This window comes from Arvicola amphibius, chromosome 2 (assembly GCF_903992535.2).
Source record: "Arvicola amphibius chromosome 2, mArvAmp1.2, whole genome shotgun sequence".
NCBI lineage: Eukaryota > Metazoa > Chordata > Mammalia > Rodentia > Cricetidae > Arvicola > Arvicola amphibius.
Window position 1 is genome coordinate 32,460,247 of NC_052048.2, and position 18,632 is coordinate 32,478,878.

The window sequence follows — 18,632 nt, forward strand, 5'->3', positions numbered from 1 at the left end:
TTTGTTTGTAAGTGCGGCCACAGGTTGCACACGTACCACAGGGTACTCAAGGTCAGACAACTCTCTGGAGTCTGCTCTCCCCTTCCATTGTTAGTTCCAACGGCAAGAATAAGACCACTACCGCAATTTGAACCGAATTTGAGGCAAGCTTGATTTTTAATGGGGTGTACCCAGGAGCTAGCTGGCCAGCGACTGCCTTCTAAGTCAGGTTAAAGACAGCAGCCCCCAATCCACCTCATGGGCCCCTTATAAGGAATAAAGTCAGGCATAGTTTACAGAAGGGAGACCATGGCACAATAAAGAATAAAAACTTAAAAAATATCATATGATCACCCACCACGTGATTAGGAAGGGTCAGGGACACGACATTCTCAAAAACAAATCAAGGTCATGGGTTGGGGAAGGTCAGGTTCCAGAAACACAGCTACTAAAGTACCACAGTAAATAGAAACCTATTTTTAAAAATATAGCATAATAGCTCCTGCTTTTAAAATGGAGTCAGGCAGGTTCCTCACTGTCCAGGGATCAGAGGACTTAACTCAGGTCATCAGGTTTTATTCTGATTTTACTCTCTGAGAGCCACCTAGCAGGTCCCAAAATGGCTCCTTTGAAATAGTAAAGAGGCAGGAGAGCGGACGGACGCCAGGTCCCGGATTAAAATTGAGTCCTATTTCAAGGGGAAAGAGAGAGACGAGAGAGAGAGAGAGTAAGATAGAGAGAGAGAGCGAGATGAGAGAGAGATAGAATAGAGAGAGAGATATAGATAGAGACGCTCTCGTCCTCGCTTCTCTCTCTTCTCTCTCTCTCCTCCGAGTCTCTATCGCTCGTCTGTGACTTATCTCGAGAGAGAAAATAACGTTGACGATGTCACAGTGTCCTCCAAGTGGTGGCTTCGTACAGCCAACCAGGACTGTACGAAGGAGCACCGTGGGCCATACCGGCCCATCAATCAAAAGATATATCTTCTTGCCAATTTTGTTTTGTTTTGTTTTGAGACAGTCTCATGTAGTTCAGCATGAACGTGAACTGCTGATTCTCTTGCCTTCACTTCCCAAACGCTGGGTCTACGATGTGTGACACCATACTTTTAGTTTTTGGTCAATCAGATGAACGACAGTAAAACCTCGATTTACAAATGCGGAACCCGAGGTTTAATACAGTATGATGGTTTTCCCACAAAACCCGTAAGCCGCCATTCTCCACGGGTGTCAACTTCGGAGAGGAAGCGCTCCAGCTGGGCCCTGTGCCGAGTGTCACCAGGCTCGTCTGGTCCTCCGAGGGCCTAGCGGGTGGCCAGACCCCGGCTGCGACCGCGACCACCCGCCTCTGACCAGACGCCGTCACCCAGGGACGCCCCAGTCTCAGCCCCGAAATGGCGGCCGCGGGATCGCGAGGCCACGCCCCCGGAGGCGGGGCCACGTTCCAGGCCCGAGCGATAGATCCCCGAGCCAAGTTTCAAACGGACACCCGAGCTCGAGAGCTCGCGCAGAGGCGGTGGGGCCCGCGGCGTCGCAGGTCGCGAAGACGAGCGTCGAGCGCAGGGCTCGCTCGCCGGGGCGGCCGGAGAGCGTCTTCATTGCGGGTGCTTGCGCCGCCATCTTAGATGGCGGGAGTTAGAACCGAGCGAGCTTGAGGCGGGAAGACTTCTCTGCCGCTCTCCGCGGGCCCTTGGACGGGCCAGCTGGCCGGGCTTTGGGGCGCGTGCCCTGAGGCGCGGGGCGCTAGTGCAGCGATGCGGGGCCTGCCCGGGGCCCCGTCCCCCGGACTGGGGACGCGCCGAATGTGACCGCATCCCGTTCGTTCAACCATCGCCGCCGCCGCACGACGGGACCTGGCGTGGCCCGGCTCCCTCAGGTAGGCCGCGGGTCTGACGGCGCGACTGAGAGGCGAAGGGCCCGGCAGGCCGCTGTCACCCGGGTGGCGGGCCGGGAGCGGGCCGGGAGCGGGCCGAGTGTCATGGCCGGCGAGCCAGTTTCCACACCCCTGCTCAGATTTCCCAGTGTTTTTCGGAAACGTGCCAGCGCCACCCCGGTGCCCAGCGCGCATTCCTCATATTTTGGCAATGGGGGAAAAAATCCGCCCAGAGCTGCTCGGTGCCTGTGTTGTCACTGGGATGGGCTCGTTTTTTTTCTCTGGAGCTGCATAAGTGGGGGGAGCCCGGCCTTGCACCTCCTCTCGGGCTGCTTCGCTCAAGTGACACCCTTTTAGGGAAGACGAGGGAATCGAGGAAGGCAGCGAGAAACGGGTCAGTGCCCCGCCACTAAGGCGTGGGGACTTGGTCCGGGCTTCCTAATGGGAGGCCCGGGATGCTCGAGATCGGGAGCCGGGATGCCTTTTGTGTGAATCGACAGCCGTCCAGGCTCTGCAGAGCCAGTGGATGCAGAGAGAGGAGTTGGGACATCGCGGGAGGCGAGTCGGCCGTGTTCATTCATTGTTCTCTCTCCGGGGCTCAGGGTGTGCCTCTGGTTTTCATTCTTTGTTAGGGGGTGGACGGTGGGATCTCGTCGGGACCTCGGGAGGGAGTCGGGTCTGTGTAGAGAAGGGGGAATGAATTCCGGGCACGTCTGGATGCCTGCATTGCGTCCTGTGGGGTCTGTGGAGACGCTGCCCCCGGTGCTCTGGCTCCCGGGGCGTGAGAACAATGCGCGGTGATAAGGATTGGTTTCTCAAGTGTCACTTGAGATTTAGAACAGTTAAGTGCGCACGGAGAGTAGAGAAGTCTGATGTTCCTTGCTTGCTTCTCGCCGAGTTTGGAAGAACCTTGTTCGCTAGGTGAGGCAGAGGGGAGGGCATTGTCAGCGGAGGGATCAGCTGGCAACAAGGCGCAGGGGCATGGCCTCCAGGAGTTGGGATGAGTTTGGGGAGCAGCTAGTAAGTGTGGGGTGCAGAAAGGAGCTAGTGAGACATCAGGGTCCAAAAGAAAAGTTGATAGCTTGTGAAAGGTCTGTGTGATGGATGGTGGTGAACTAGTTTGTTTAGTTTGGATTAATTAGCTTCATGTTGCTAATTTTTAACTGTCGGCTACTTTGCCCTCTCCCCCAATGGTAGTGAAGTTGATACAATTGAAAAGATTTACTTTGTTAAGTCTAGCTAACCAGTTTTGATATTTGATACAAAATGTTTAGTGCTTTTTCACTTGGTTAATGGATTGGACTCCTAGTTCGAGATATTCTTGCAGGTTTTTCTAAGATTATATGTGCATGTAAAAAGGTTGACTTCATAAACGTAATATTCTTTCCTAACTCTGGGTTTTAAATCTCTGCTGAACATGTAAAATATGTTCCTAAACACACAAAATTGGCAGATTATGGAAAGCACCTGAAAAAAGTGTAGCATGAAAGTATTTTTAATTAACCCTATTTATACAAGGCGGTGTTTTCTTTGGACCGAGTCCCCAGGTTGCAGGCTTTGTGAAAGTCTCCAACCCAATGAACATTATTCTTAAATGGCTACTTCGATTAAGACTTATGCTGAAGTGGCTACGCATATATAAAGAGACTTCAGGGGCAGTTTCAAAACCTTTGGTGTGAGTACCACTGAAAACCACTGAAATTCTTTGGACTTGTTTTTGCTCTTATCTCTTCAAGGGCTAAGTAAGCTGTTTAAAATCCAGCAGCAACATTTGACCTAGCTGAGCTCTGGATACTTGGAAAAATAAACCTGCTGATGTTTCTGTTCTGAAGGCTTATCATCAGGTCTGCAGGGCTGTGATTGTGCCCTGAAGTGGGATCAGGCAGCTTTGTCAAGGTCTCCTCAATAGTAGAAAAGACCTTGTGTGCCTGTGAAGTAGGCTTGACTGAAAGGCTTTTCAATGCAGTTGAAGGGATCTGGCCTAGTAGAAAAAAGACTGAGAACTGTATTAAAACCTTTCGTTTATGACAGAAAGTATCCAAAACATAAGAATGCTGTTGCATTACAACTGCTCTGAACCCAGTTACTTTAGCCTCACAGCATCTTTGCTCTGAATATTAAACGACTTCACACCCTTTGGAAGTAATTAGACATTTACAGAAAAAATTTAAAAAGTAAATATAATGCTAACTTCAAATTGCTTTTTTAGGAAGTCTGTTAATAAATGTATGTTTAAATGTTTAAACTTAAGACAAAACTTTGTTAGTCACCTATTTCTTAAAAACTGGAAAAAAATACTAGATGAGAGAATGCTTTGGTGTAATAGTAACAATCCTGATCGTGGGAGGAGCTTGTTACAAGCAGCGTGCTGTAATGTTGACTTGCAGAAGAGAATTTAAATACTGTTTCCAAAAGACAGTGAGCAAATGGAACAGTGAGGGCTTTGTGAAATCATAAAACCAAGCTTTGACTTGAAAATTTTGTTGTGTTATTTTTCTAAAGTTGTATATAGACCATAAAAATCAGTTTCCCACCTCTGAAAAAAAAATCAGGAATATTGGGTTCTTTTTGTTGTTGTTGTTGTTTCCTTTTGGTTTTTTTTCGAGACAGGGTTTCTCTGGGTAGCCCTGGCTGTCCTGGAACTCATTCTGTAGACCAGGCTGGTCTCAAACTCACGGAGATCCGCCTCTCTGCCCTCTGAGTGCTGGGATTAAAGATGTGCTCCACTACTGCCTGGCTTTTTTTTTTTTTTTTTTTTTTTTTTTTTTTTTTTTTTTTTAAGGCAGGGTCTCACTGTGTAGCCCTTGGATGGTTTATAACTCACTATGTAGATCAGGTTGGCTTTTAACTCAACAGAGCTCTGCCTGATTCTGCCTCCGTTGTGCTGAGATTAAAGGAGTAGGTTATTTAGGAAGAGGTTGTTGAGGTTTTTTTCTGATATGTGCACATATAGATGGATGAAATTGCTAATTGTTCATGCAGTGGGTTCAAAATATAACACTAAATATTTATGTCAAGATTTTATTGATACTAATGAGGTCTAAACTATGTAATTTTAGAATAATAATGTCTGAGTGTTTTAGTTTGGTCTTCAAAGTTGTGAGTAAAAAGTCCTTAATTACACATTAAAATTGACACCTTTAGTTTTGTAGTGTTTGAGTCAGTCTGTTACTTATTTGCTCCCAGGATTATTTGTATAGCTCTCAGTGATTTAATTTAAGTTGTTTTTTTTTTTTTTAGCTATACATGTATGGGTATTTTGCCTGCATTTATGTCTGTGAACCAGGTATGTGCCTGGTGTCTTGGAGGTCAGAAGAGGGTATTATCTCCTGGAACTGAGGTTACAGACAGTTGTCCGCCAGCATGTGGGTGGATGCTGGGAACTGAACCCAGGTCTTTTGCAAGAGCAGCTAGTACTCTTAACCGCTGAGTCATTTCTCCAGCCCCTTAGTGGTTTTTGTTGTGGTGATTGGCTTTTTTTTTCTTTTTTTAAAAAATATTGTACCTGTATTTTTGTGTGGCTGAGTGTATGAACTACTGTGTGTAGTGTCAGTGGAGGTCAGAAGAGGGCATCAGATCCTCCGGAGTTGGAATTACAAGTAGTTGTGAGCCATCGTGTGGGTTCTGGAAACCAAACCAGATTTTCTGCAAGAGCAGAAAGCACTCTTAACTGACGAGCCATTGTTCCAGTCTACTTGTTTTTTAGATACATATTCTCAGGGCTGGAGAGATGGCTCAGTGGTTGAGAGGACTCAGGTTTGAGTCTAAGCACCCACCTTGCCTCACAACTGTCTGTAATTCCAGTTCCAGAATATCTGACACCCTCTTCTGTTCTTGTGGGCACCAGGCACCACAGGGTGCCCAGACATATAACAGGTCAAACACCCATACACATAAAATAAAAATAAATGCATGCTTGAATTAAATACATATATGTAACCAAGGCTGGCCTCAAATTTGTGATCCTGCTTCAGCCAGGAGATTTGGGATTACAGGTGTGTGCTGCAACACCTACTGAATGATTTCAGATGTTTGACTTCTGAAATTACTCCCAGAATCTCAGTTTAGCTGAAGACAATTGTCAAGTGGATGGTATTTCTTTGTTATTTAGCTTGGCACAGGCTATTTGAAGTTTTTTTTTAATTGCTCACAGTATGTTAATTGGCATCACATTCCAATCAGTATACATAGTATATTTTGAAGAACACTTGACACGGTTTTATTTTTAGACCAGGTTTTAAAGGATTTAGCTGGGTGGGGATTAACAATCCTAAAGAGCTATTTTAGAATTTGCAAATCCTTGTGATTTAGCAATGTTTACATTTTTGGATAACAAATGGGAAACAGCAGGCAATGAGAATGTTTTAAGTGAACTCTTGTATGGCACATTCCTTCAGAGAAGTGTTGTGATCTGTGCAGCGTAGTGTCATCTGAACTTTTTTTTTTTTTTTTTTTTTTTTTGAGACAGGGTCTCTCTCCAGGGCCCTGTTTGTCCTGGAACTCATTATGTAGACCCTGAACTCACAGATCTGCCTGCCTCTGCCTCCCAAGTGCTGGGATTAAAGGTGTGCAGGCTTCATCGTCTTCTATTATATATAATTTATTGTCATCCAATAGCAAGAATAAGCATACTGACTAGATGAGTCAAGATGTTTGCCTCTCTGTTTCTTTTCAAACTACAATGAAGTATAAGTTCTCTGATTTTTCCTTGACTTTCTATAAGGAGACTTGGTGTTTGGGCAAAACATCTTTTTTTCCCCCCTGTTTTTCTGGGTACAGTGCTGAGGGTTAAATCTAGGGCTTTAAGTGGACTAGGCAAACTCTGTCATTAACACTGCCAGTCTCTTTGGCTTTCTTCAACCCAGTACATCAGTGTTGGGAGAGTCAGAGTGGTTAATAGTTATATCCATGATGACTTTTTGTCTCGTGTTTATTGTTTTTAGACAGGCTAGCCTCATGGCAATCTTATTGCCTAAGCCTTCTAGGTGCTGGGATTATAGGCATGTAAATCATACCTGGCTTTTATTAGTTCTTTAAGAATTTCATATAGTATATTTTGATTGTATTCACCCCTTTCTCCAACTCTTCCAGATCCACCTCTCCTTCTCTACCCATCCAACTTTGTGTCACTTTTTTCTTTTTTTTTTAATCGCCGGGTGGTTGTGCACACCTTCAATTTCAGTACTCAGAGGCAGAGGCAGGTGGACCAATGAGTTTCAGGACAGCCTGGTCTACAGAGCAAGTTCCAGGACAGCCATGTCTATACAGAGAAACCCTGTCTCAAAAACCAAACCAAACTAAACCAAACAAAAAAACAAACAAAAACAAAATAATCTTTCAAAATCAATTTGTGCTGCCCAAATATTCTTGGGTGTGTGGTCTTCTACTGGAGAATGGTTGACTCACCCAGGCCTACACTCTTTCAGAAAACTGTTTCTCCCTTTCCTAACAGCTGACAATTGCCAGTAGCTCCCAGCTAGGGGTGGGATTGTGTGCACAACTCCTTTCTCCATGGTGGGATTTATTTGATCTGGCTTGGGTTCGCAAAAATTTTGTACATATTGTCCCAACTTTGTGAGTTCTAATGTGCAACTGCCCTGCCGGGTCCAGAAGATGGTTTCCTTGTAGTCATCCTTTGCCTCTGGCACTTAGACTGTTTGCCCCCCCCTTCCTCAATTATTCATGAACCTTGTAGGTGTAGTATGTTTGTTCCCTTTAGGACTGAGCATTCTGCAGTCTCTGCATGCATCTTGGCCAGTTGTGGGTCACTATAAATCACTGTGATCACTGCAAATAAAAGCTTCTCAGATGAGGATTGAGAGATAGATACATTGCTTTATGGGTGTAACAATAAATCACTAGGAATCAGTTTATACTGTGTTCATTTAGTAGCATAATAGTAAGTTTTCCCCTAGGGTCTATGATCTATCTAATCATAAGGTTCTTAGCTTGATAATGGTATCAGGTATTGGTTTTATACTGTGGATTGGGTTTTAAAATCCAATCAGAAAGTAGTTGGTTACTCACATGCTGTTTGTGCCACCATTGCACAGTGTGCTGCATGTCTTGCTTGTCAAGGCCGCCCATTATTGTAGCTGTGTATGACTGATGATTGTTTTTCTCCTTCAGTACCATGCATAGCACCCTCCAACTCTTTGAAAGCTAGCCAATAGGGATGAAACTTCTAGCTCCATATCATCTTGATTTTACCATATCTTATGACTCAAGTATATGGTGTCTTCAGCAGTAAGTTCTCACTTTCAAGTTCTGGAGGATATCCAAGAGCAATGACGATATCCTATAATGTTTGGGGGTGGGGGTTCTGTGGGCCCTCATTGGCTGACAGTTCCAAAACAAGTAACCTTTCCTGGCCCTGGGATTTTTATTTTTATTTTTTATTAGTTAGCTTCTGGTGTCTATTAGGGACATTTAACACATACTCTTCCTCTATTTCTCTCTCTCTCTCTCTCTCTCTCTCTCTCTCTCTCTCTCTGAAGAGAGGATTAGTTAATCTGAAGCAGGATTAGATCAAAGCTAGAGTTGGCTATGTAGTAAACTCAAAGTCCGTAAAACCCTGTCTCAAAATTTTTCAAATTTAGCAGCTAAAGAGATGCCTCCATGGTAAAGAACCTTTAATGTTCCTACAAAGAACCCAGGTTCAATTGACAACACATACATAGTTGGGTTGTTATAACTCCAGTTCCAGGGAATCCAACAGGAACAAGCATGGTACATATACATGTAGATATAGATATTTTAGAAAATTCCTATAGTACTAACTTGGTCTTTTTTGAAAGGTCTTTCCCATGTTTCCTCCTCTACCCTATTCTCTGTTTAACCCTTCCTGTTTCATTATTCTCCTTTAAGTCTTTATTCCCTTGAACTTGCTGTGCATTCAAGAATGGCCTTGAGCTTCTGATCTTCCTCTACCTCTCAATTGCTGGGATTATAGATTTGAGCCCTCACACCCAGTTTATGTGGTGCTAAGGATCAAACCCAGGACCTTCTGCCCCAGATTTAAAAGTCCTTTTTTTTTTTCTTTTGTTTCCCTGTGTGGTTTTGGAGCCTGTCCTGGAACTCACTCTGCAGACCAGGCTGGTCTTGAACTCACTCCATCTGCCTCTGCCTCCTGAGTGCTGGGATTAAAGGTGTGTGCTACCTCTGCCTGGCTAAAAGTCATTTATTTATTTAAATTAAAAAATTTTTAGATTTATTTATTTTTACATGTATTAACATTTTACCTGCATGCATGTATGTGTACCATGCTTGTTCCTGTTGGATTCCCTGGAACTGGAGTTATAACAACCCAACTATGTATGTGTTGTCAATTGAACCTGGGTTCTTTGTAGGAACATTAAAGGTTCTTTACCATGGAGGCATCTCTTTAGCTGCTAAATTTGAAAAATTTTGAGACAGGGTTTTACGGACTTTGAGTTTACTACATAGCCAACTCTAGCTTTGATCTAATCCTGCTTCAGCCTCCTACATGCAAAGATTACAGATATTTGTTATTATCCTACTAAAAGTTGTCATTGTTATTATTTTAAGATTTAGTTACTTGTATGCATGTGCCTATGGGGGTATATGCATGTGAATGCAGATGCCTAAGGAGTCCAGAATCATTGGATCCCCCTGGAGCTGGAGTTATAGGTAGTTGTTGGCTGTCTGACACAGATGCTGGGATTGACTCAGGTCGTCTGCAAGAAAACTAAGTGCTCTTAATCATTTACCCATCCCTCTAGTACACGTGAATGAAGGTCAGAGGAAGGAATCTATTTTTTCCTTCTATGTGAGTCCTGGGAATTGAACTTAGATCATCAGGCAAGCACCCTTAACCACTGAACCACTTACTAGCCCTAAAAGTACCTAGTAGGTGCAGGCACTCTCTGAGAAGGGTACAGGGTGATGAATGCAAATTTTTTTTGTTGTTGTTTGTTTTATCCCCCTCCCCCCATTCAGAGTTTCTCTGTAGCTTTGGGGCCTGTTCTGGTACTTGCTCTGTAAACCTATCTGCCCGCCTCTGCCTCCCTAGTGCTTGGATTAAAGGTGTGCGCCACCATTACCCTGGGAATGCAAGTTTTTACCTTGAAGGATTTTTGTCGGGTGGAGGAGGTTAGCAGAACTTACTGTTTGTTCTTGCTCCTCTGAGAGTCACTCCCTGACCTTTTGCTCCTGTTACTGTTATTTACCATCCTTAATCTTCTGCATTTTTCTGTGGCCTCTATTGTTTAGTCATCTGTTAGCTCCTCATCTTGTTAGACAATAAACTCCAATGACTGATTTCAGCTTCATGTTTGTTTATTGATATTTGTGAGGAAACAATTTTATTTGAGAGCCTGAAGGACCAGGTTGTGTGAGAGTGTGAATTTAAATCCCAACACCTACTTGCTGTTTCACAGTTATATTTATCACAGGACAATTTGCAGGAGTACATTTTCTTGCCAGGTGGGTCCCCAGTATTAAACTGAGGTCATCAGATATTGTAGCAAATGCCTTTATCTGCTGAGCCATGTACTGACCATGTTTTTTTTTTTTTGTGTTTGTTTTGTTTTGTTTTTTTCTTCCTTTTTTTCTTTTGGTTTTTTTGAGACAGGGTATCTCTGTAGCTCTGGCTGTTCTGAAACTCCTCTGTAGGCCAAGCCATGTTTTGTTTTTAAAACAAGGTCTTGTTAAGAAATCACAGACTGGCTCTGAATTCACAGTCACTTTCCTGTCTTAGTCTCTTGAGTGCTGGGATTCCAAGTATTATGCCATCATGCCTACCAACACTAAGTTTGTATGTGAATTTTTTGAGACACGATCTCTGGTTGCTCTACAACTCTGTGTAGCTGAGGATGACCTGAACTCCTAATCCTCTGGCCTCTACCTTTGGAGTGTTGGGATTTCCCATGTTTACATTATAGTTCTGTTGATTATGTACTCTGTGGTGAAGAATGTCATGATGGTGGGGCCATATGGGAGAGGCTACTGAATTTGTGATAGACAGGAAACAGAAAGCGGGGCCCTGGGGACAAGATACAGCCCCTAAGGATGTGCCCTCGGTGACCTACTCCTTAAACTTAAAAGAATCTCCCAAAACAACATCACTAGCTGTGAACCAAACTTTCACTAAAGAGCCTTTCAGCCAAGGCAGAAGCATACTTCATATCCAAACCATTGCAGTTTCTTTCTTTTCCTTCAAACTGATACAAAGTTCTGATTAAGTAGTTCAGGCTGGCCTCAAACTCTCAATTTCAAACTCTCCTTCTTTCCTCAGCATCCTGAGTTCTAGGATTACAAGTGTGATATGATAGCACCTTCATGAGAAAGGCAAAACATTTTTTTTTTTAAAAAACATTATTATGTAGGACAGCTTGCAGGAGCAGTTTTCTTATTTTATGATATTGGACCTGGGGACTGAACTTGGGTTGTCAGACTTGGCAGCAAGTTCATTTACCCGTAGAGCCATCTTGCTGGCCCAAATTGTGCAGTGCAGACAAGACTGGCTTTAAACTCAGAGATCCACCTGCCTCTGCCTCCTGAGCACTGGAACTAAACGTGTGCATTACCACATCCAGGCAAAAGGATAATTGCCCCCACCCACCCCCCAGGTTTTTTAGATAGGGTTTCTCTGTGTAACCTTGGCTGGCCTGGAACTCTCTGTAGACCAGGTTGGCCTTGAACTCACATATCCACCTGCCTCTGCCTCCTAAATGCTGGGATTAAAGGTATGTACCACACTACCCAGCTGTTTTTTATTTTTATTTTATTTTTTGTTTTTCAAGACAGGGTTTCTCTTTGTAATTTTGGCTGTCCTGGAACTCCCTCTGTAGACTAGGCTGGCCTCGAACCCACAAAGTCCACCTGCCTCTGCCTCCCAAGTGCTGGGATTAAAGGCATATGTCACCACTGCCTGGCAAAAAGGCTAATTTTTTGAACTACTTGCTGTGTATGTAAGGTTTGCCACAAAAATGTATAATTTTTATGTGAAATACAGTGTGACACAAAATTAAGTCGTTAGTGTTCCCATGTGGTGAGCTTCAAGCAAGATGAGATAACGGTGGCTTTTGCTGCTTCTCTTTCCCTTCAGACATAGTCATTTTAGCTCCTTACTGTGGGTACCAGACTTGGCATCTCTATACTTTATTTGCATATTGTATAGTTTGATATTGTGTTAATGTTGTACTTAGTAAATGGATTGTTCATTTAAAAATGATCAGTTACGCTGGATGGTGGTGACACATGCCTTTTACCTTTAATCCCGGCACTCGGGAGGCAGAGACAGGTGGATCTCTTGAGTTTGAGGCCAGCCTGGTCTACAGAGGGATTTCCAGGACAGCCAGGGCTACACAGAGAATCCCTGTCTTGAAAAACAAAACAAAACTATTTGTTACTACCTAAATGAAGAAGCAATGACTGATTTGGAGCTGAGTTTAAAAACAGTTCGAAGAAAGCCAGACATTGGGCTGTACCCTTGATAATCAATCCCAATTGATTCTGCTGAGACAGAAGGATCACTAGTTCAAGACCAGCCTGACTTACATAGTGATCTAGGGATCAGCCATCTAACCAGCTAACCAAAACAATTCAAAAGATTTAAAGAGGATAATGAAAAACTCATTGTCTGGGTGAGAGTTAAAATGAAATTGGTCCCAGGCATTTTTCACTGTGGAAACGATTGTTTCTGAACTAGTTCATTCTCAATTTGTATTTTAAAACACTCATACTTTAAAACAATAAAATCTGCTTCTGATACTTGAGTAGCTCATACTTGCTAACATTTAGAAGGATAGAGTGGTCCTTTTCTTTATGCAAGTCTGTGTTGTCCGGTCATCTGATGAAGTCACCAGTTTGTGGCCAGAAATTGAGAAAGAGAGATGAGGAAACTCAAAATATTGACACATACTGACCACCTTGCAGTGCATGAGACTGCCCTTTTGGACTGGTTGGGAAACTGTAGCATAAGCCTTGTGCAAACTAGACCATTGCTGTTTTCTAGCTGAGGTGATGAGATGAGGATCAGAGCAGCTCATGTTTGTTCAGCAGAAACTTTATTTGTGAGCTCCTCCCCCTCCCCCAGTGTTATATGCTCAATTGCATTGGTATTTTCAAACTAATTACTAATATGGCTGGGGCAGACTGAGGGGCCACTGGCAGTGGCACCAGGATTTATCCCTACTGCTTGTACTTGTTTGTTGGGAATGGGTTCTCTTTGAATGGATACCTTGCTCAGCCTAGATGTAGTAGGGAGGGCCTTGGACCTTCCCCAAAGCAGTGTGCTTTACCCTCTCTGAGGAGTGGATGGGGGTGTGTGTGGAGGGGAAGATGGAGAGAATGGGAGGAGGGGACAGAGTGGGAACTGGGATTGGTACGTAAAATGAAAACAGATAATTCATTTTCCTTTTTTAAAAAGTAAAAAAGCAAAAACTAATTTATTTTTAACTTTAATGTGTGTGTGTGTGTGTGTGTGTGTGTGTGTGTGTGTGTTATGTTCATGTGAGTTCAGGTGTCTGCAGAGGCTAGAGGTGTTGAACTGAGGTTACAGGTGGTAATAAACTGTGGGTACTGGGAATTGAACTCAGATCATTCCGAGAAACAGTGCTCTTAATGAGAACCTTTTCTTCAGCCCTTTCTTAGGCCCTTTTTTGAGAGAGGGTCTGGTTATGTAACACAGATGGGCCTTAAATTCAAGATTCTCCTGCTTCAGCCTCCTGCTGTTGCCAGTTTAATTTGAGGATGGAGTGGGAGAACTTATTCCTCACAGTATTTTTTTAAATGTTTGTTTTATGTGTGCGTGTTTGTTTGTTTGTGCATCACAAGTGTGTATTGTGCCCAGAGAGGCCAGAAGAGGGTGTCAGATCCCGTGGAACTGGAGTTATAGACAGCTGTGAGCTGCCATGAGGGTGCTGAGAATTGACCACTGGTCCTTTGGAAGAGCAGCAATGCTTTTTTTTTTGTTTTTGTTTTTGTTTTTTTTGTTTTTTTGTTTTTTTGTTTTTTTTCAAGACAGGGTTTCCCTGTAGTTTTTAGAGCCTGTCCTGGAACTAGCTCTTGTAGACCAGGCTGGCCTGCAGCAATGCTTTTAAATCCTAAGCCAGCTCTCTAGCCCCCAGTGGTTTGTTTGTTTGTTTGTTTATTGTTTTTGAATTTTATAGCTTGGACCTGGAACTTAGAGTGTGGACCAAGATGGCCTTCAGCTCAAAGAGCTCTACCTGCTTCTGCCTCCTGGGTGCCCAACCTGGCTTATTTTCTTTCTTTCTTTTCTTTATCTTTTTTTTTTTTTTTTTTTTTTTTTTTTTTTTTTTTTTTTTGAGACAGAATTTCTCTCTTTAACAGTTCTGGCTATACTGGAACTCTCTTTGTAGACCAGGATGGACTCAAACTCAGAGATCCTCCTGCTTCTGTCTCCCAAGCGCTGGGATTAAAGGTGTGCACTGCGCCACCACCTCCCAATTTATTTTCTCTTGATAATAAATCATTTTTATTTCTTCATTGCTAGGAAATTAAAAGATTTTTGAGGAAATGATATATTGAGGCAGAGAGATATTTTGAAAGTTGCATCGGTTGGTTATAGGTTAGGAGTGTGTTCATCTCTTTCATAGTTTTTGTTTTTGTTTTTCGAGACAGGGTTTCTCTGTAGCTTTGGAGTCTGTCCTAGAACCAGCTCTTGTAGACCAGGCTGGCCTCGGACTCACAAAGATCCATCTGCCTCTGCCTCCTGAGTGCTGGGATTAAAGGCCTGTGCCGCCACCACCCGGCTCCTTCATAAATTTTAATGTACAGATGGGTCTAGAATTGTTCCAAGGAATCTTTAAAATATTTATTATTTTAAAATTATGTGTGCCTCTGTGGGATTGAGGACGTGAGTGCACATGCCTATGGGAGCCTTAAGAGGGCACTGGATCTTCTGGAGCTGGAGTTACAGATGGTTGTGAGCTGCCAACATGGATGTTGGACCATGGACCAGGCTTGAGTCTTCTGCAAGAACAGCAGCAAGTGCTCTTAACTATTGAGCCAGCTTTTCAGCTCCCAAGGAGTCTTTTAAAAATTTTGAGAGAGAAGTTGGAGAGATGGCTCAGCAATTAAGAGCACTAACTGCTCTTCCAGAGGACAAGGTTTGATTCCCAGCCCCCTTGTGGTGTCTCACAACTGTTACTCCACTCCCAGGGGAATCCAGTGCTCTCTTGTGGTTTCATGGGTGCACAGGTAAGCATTCAGGCAAAATACCCATACACATTTAAAAAAAAGTTGCGATAATCTGTAAAAAGGAATGGATGTGATGGTCTATAATTACACAGAGGAGTTGCAGATTTTTCCAAGTAATGTGAGAGGCTGACTAAAAGGCTCACAGTCAGTTCTTACTTTGGAACCTGGAACTCTTTGGAGTAGAGTAGTATTATAGGTAACACGGTTAGGTAGCAAACTCAGGAAATCTAAGGCGGTAGAAGGGCAACTTATATTTCTGATCAATAAAGCCATTATTGCTTCTATAACAAAGAAAAATGACAGTATCATTTGGTTAGTTCATACTAACAGTTTGCTTTCTCTATAATCTTAAAAGAGTAAGAAATATGTCAGACTGCATAACTATTCATATTGTATGTAATCCCAGCATTGGAAAGAAGGAGGGTTGATGTTTTTTCTCTTTTTCTTTCTTTCTTTTTCTTTTTTTTCAAGATAGGGTTTCTTGGTGTAGCCCTGGTTGTCCTGGAACTCACTATGTAGACCAGGCTAGCCTCGAACTTGAGGTTTGTCTGCCTCTGCCTCCTGAGTGCTGGGGCTAAAGGTGTGCACCACTACTGCCTGGCTAGAGTTGATAATTCAAGGCCAACCTGGGCTAGGTAGCCGGGCCCTGTCTTAACAGAGCAAGAGCTGAGGGTATAGCTCAGTAGTAGAGCACTGACCCTGAACTTATTCTCCAGCCCCTGGGTTGTGGGCACAGCATGGTGACAACACTAGACATGTTCATGCCAAGTAGAAGAGACAGTAACACAAATAAGTCTTAAACCTAGATGTCAGTATGGATAATAGAGTGTTTCTGCCAGGTGTTGACTTAGCTGTGTTAACTCACTCTTCCTCCTGCTCTCAAGCCAAGGAGAAACTCCTTACAGCAGGTAATATTATAGCACAACTGTAACTTTAGGGCAGTGCCCAGTTATTCCCGCGAATAGGAATTGCTTTGTCTTGGCTAGCATTTACTAGTTACTCGACTAACAGGAACTAATCATAGTGTGTAGTTTAGCAGTTTTATAATTACATGGGATTTTATTTTACCCAGCCTATATTTATTACCACCACTGGGGAAAAGTTCTTGGGAGTGAAGGTTAAGAAAAAGAATGACAACCCAGTTTTCGTGTATGACTTAATAGAAATTTGTATTATATCTTCACTATATTTGCAGATTGTTAGCTATATGAACAGAAGTTCATAATTTTAATGTATCTTTTATCACTTAATGGCTAAGAAGAAGGAAGGACCAAGTTAGAAAATTATTGGGACTATGACTGCTTGAAGACCACTAATTTAAAGTAAATCCTTTATCACTTAGAAAAGAAGTGAAGGTTTCTTGAATTAGAAGAGAACTGCAGATTGCTAATGATGTGTAAGGCATGGTCTGTATTCTCCTTTCTTTCACATGTCCCCAAGTAGTATGATACTAACAATACATAATAATTACCTCAAGTCCAAATTGATGTAATTTAAATCAGTATTACAATACAGCTGTAGTTTAAAACCTGAGAACCTGTTTTGTTTGTTTGTTTTAAGTTGACATACATTCATTGTGCATAGTACTGGGTTTCACTGATTCTTAACTCTTAATCTATTACCTATTTTTTAAAACTTCACTTTTTCTTTTCAGGTGCAGAGGATTAAACTTGGGACCTTAACCATGTTATGCAAGCACTTTACCACAGAGCTATTTCCTAGCCCCAAATTTTACTTTTTCTCGAAAAACCAAAAAAAAAAAAAAAAAAAAAAAAAAGAGAGAGATAATAATACTTGTGTTCCATGAGGAGGGTGGCCCTTTGTTTGTCCTGGCCATCTGGCTAGCTTACACCCGAAATTACCACACAGAAATTGTATTAATTAAATCACTGCCTGGCCCATTATCTCTAGCCTCTTATTGGCTAACTCTCACATCTTGATTTAACCCATTTCTATTAATCTGTATATCACCACGAGGTCGTGGCTTACTGGGAAAGATTCAGCATGTCTGATTCTGGTGGCTCCATGGCAGTTCTCTCACTCTGTTTCCTCCTCCCAGAATTCGCCTACCTAAGTTCCGCCCTATCAACTAGGCCAAGGCAGTTTCTGTATTCATTATCCAACGAAAGCAACACACAAACAGAAGGAACTTGTACACCATACTTGCTTTATGTTGTCGTTGATGATGGACAATGATGATAGTACTTGGACAGGGTCTCACTATGTAGTTCTAGCTGGCCTGGAACTTGTGTAGAACAGTCTGGTCTAAATCAGATACTTGCCTGCCTCTGCTGGGGTTAAAGACACACATCACCATGCTTGGCTTTCTCTTGATTAATTATATCAGTATTGTGAGAGAATGGAAAGAACTAAATAAATTTGACTAGAGAGATGGACAGGACCCGCGTGGACCACATAACTAACCCTCCCTCCTTCCCTCCCTCCCTCCCTCTCTCCTTCTCTCCCTCCCTCCCTTTCCTTTCTGTCCTTCTTTTTTAAGTTTTTCAAGACAGGGTTTCTCTTTGTAGCCTTGGCTGTCCTGGAACTTGTTCTGTAGGCCAGGCTAGCCTCGAACTCACAGAGACCCACCTGCCTCTGCCTCCTGAGTGCTGGGATTAAAGATGTGTGCCACCACTGCCTGGCTTTGTTCCCCTTTAACAGTTCCCTTTCTCCCCCTTATCTTTTTTGCCATGTCTAGCTGGTTTTATACTAATGGCTTCCAGACTGTCTTGTCCTTAGCTTCCTGAGAAGCAGGTACTGTGGACACGTGTGTGAATTTGCCCATTTGGGGACTTTTGTATGAACAGAGTCAGTATTTGGATTTTAATTTAGCACAGTGTCTAAAGTTCCCCTGTGTTTTCACATGTGCAGTACTATCTCCCTCACAGTTCTCTGGATGTGGTTTGTCCCAGTCAGCCAAAACTCATGTTGAAATGTAATTTCTACTGGGTTAGTATTGGGAGGTGGGACCTTTAAGAGTTGATTAGGTTATTAAGAAGAGTTAATGCCATTTTTTTTTTTTAGGAGTATTCTCTTGCTGGTCTGAATTAATTACCATGAGAGTAACTTTTTTTTTTTTTTTTTTTTTTTTGGTTTTTCGAGACAGGGTTTCCCTGTAGTTTCTAGAGCCTGTCCTGGAACTAGCTCTTGTAGACCAGGCTGGCCTCGAACTCAGAGATCTGCCTGCCTCTGCCTCCCGAGTGCTGGGATTAAAGGCGTGCGCCACCAGCACCCGGCTTATGAGAGTAACTTTTAAGAATTATTTTAGTTCTTGCTGGAGCCTCAGCTAACAGGGTCGGAAGTGGCTATGTTCCCCCTCCTCTTCATTGTTGTGCTGTTCTGACTGTTGTGACCAACCCTGGTATAAACATGTTTTAAAAAAAAGAATTATTTTATTATTATTTTTTAATTTATGTGTGTGCACCATGTATATGCCTAGTAGCCATGGGAGCTGGAAGAAGGCATCAGATCCGCTAGAACTGCAGTTACAGGTGGTTGTTAGGTGCCATTTGGGTCATGGGAACCAAACCCATGTCCTCTAAAAGAACAGCCAGAGGGGTTGAGGCCTTCAGCCCCCAAAGAGTGATTTTTAAAGC

The 18,632-nt window shown here is 43.0% G+C and overlaps 1 protein-coding gene across 1 annotated transcript in view; it reads left to right on the top strand.

The window, feature by feature from the left end:
• The first annotated feature begins 1,477 nt into the window (after window positions 1-1,477).
• Raf1 (Raf-1 proto-oncogene, serine/threonine kinase) overlaps window positions 1,478-18,632 on the top strand; it is a 53,554-nt gene continuing 36,399 nt past the window's right edge. The window contains exon 1 of the mRNA XM_038320701.2: window positions 1,478-1,854. The gene's annotated coding sequence lies outside the window, so the exon portion shown is untranslated. The remainder of the gene's footprint in view (window positions 1,855-18,632) is intronic.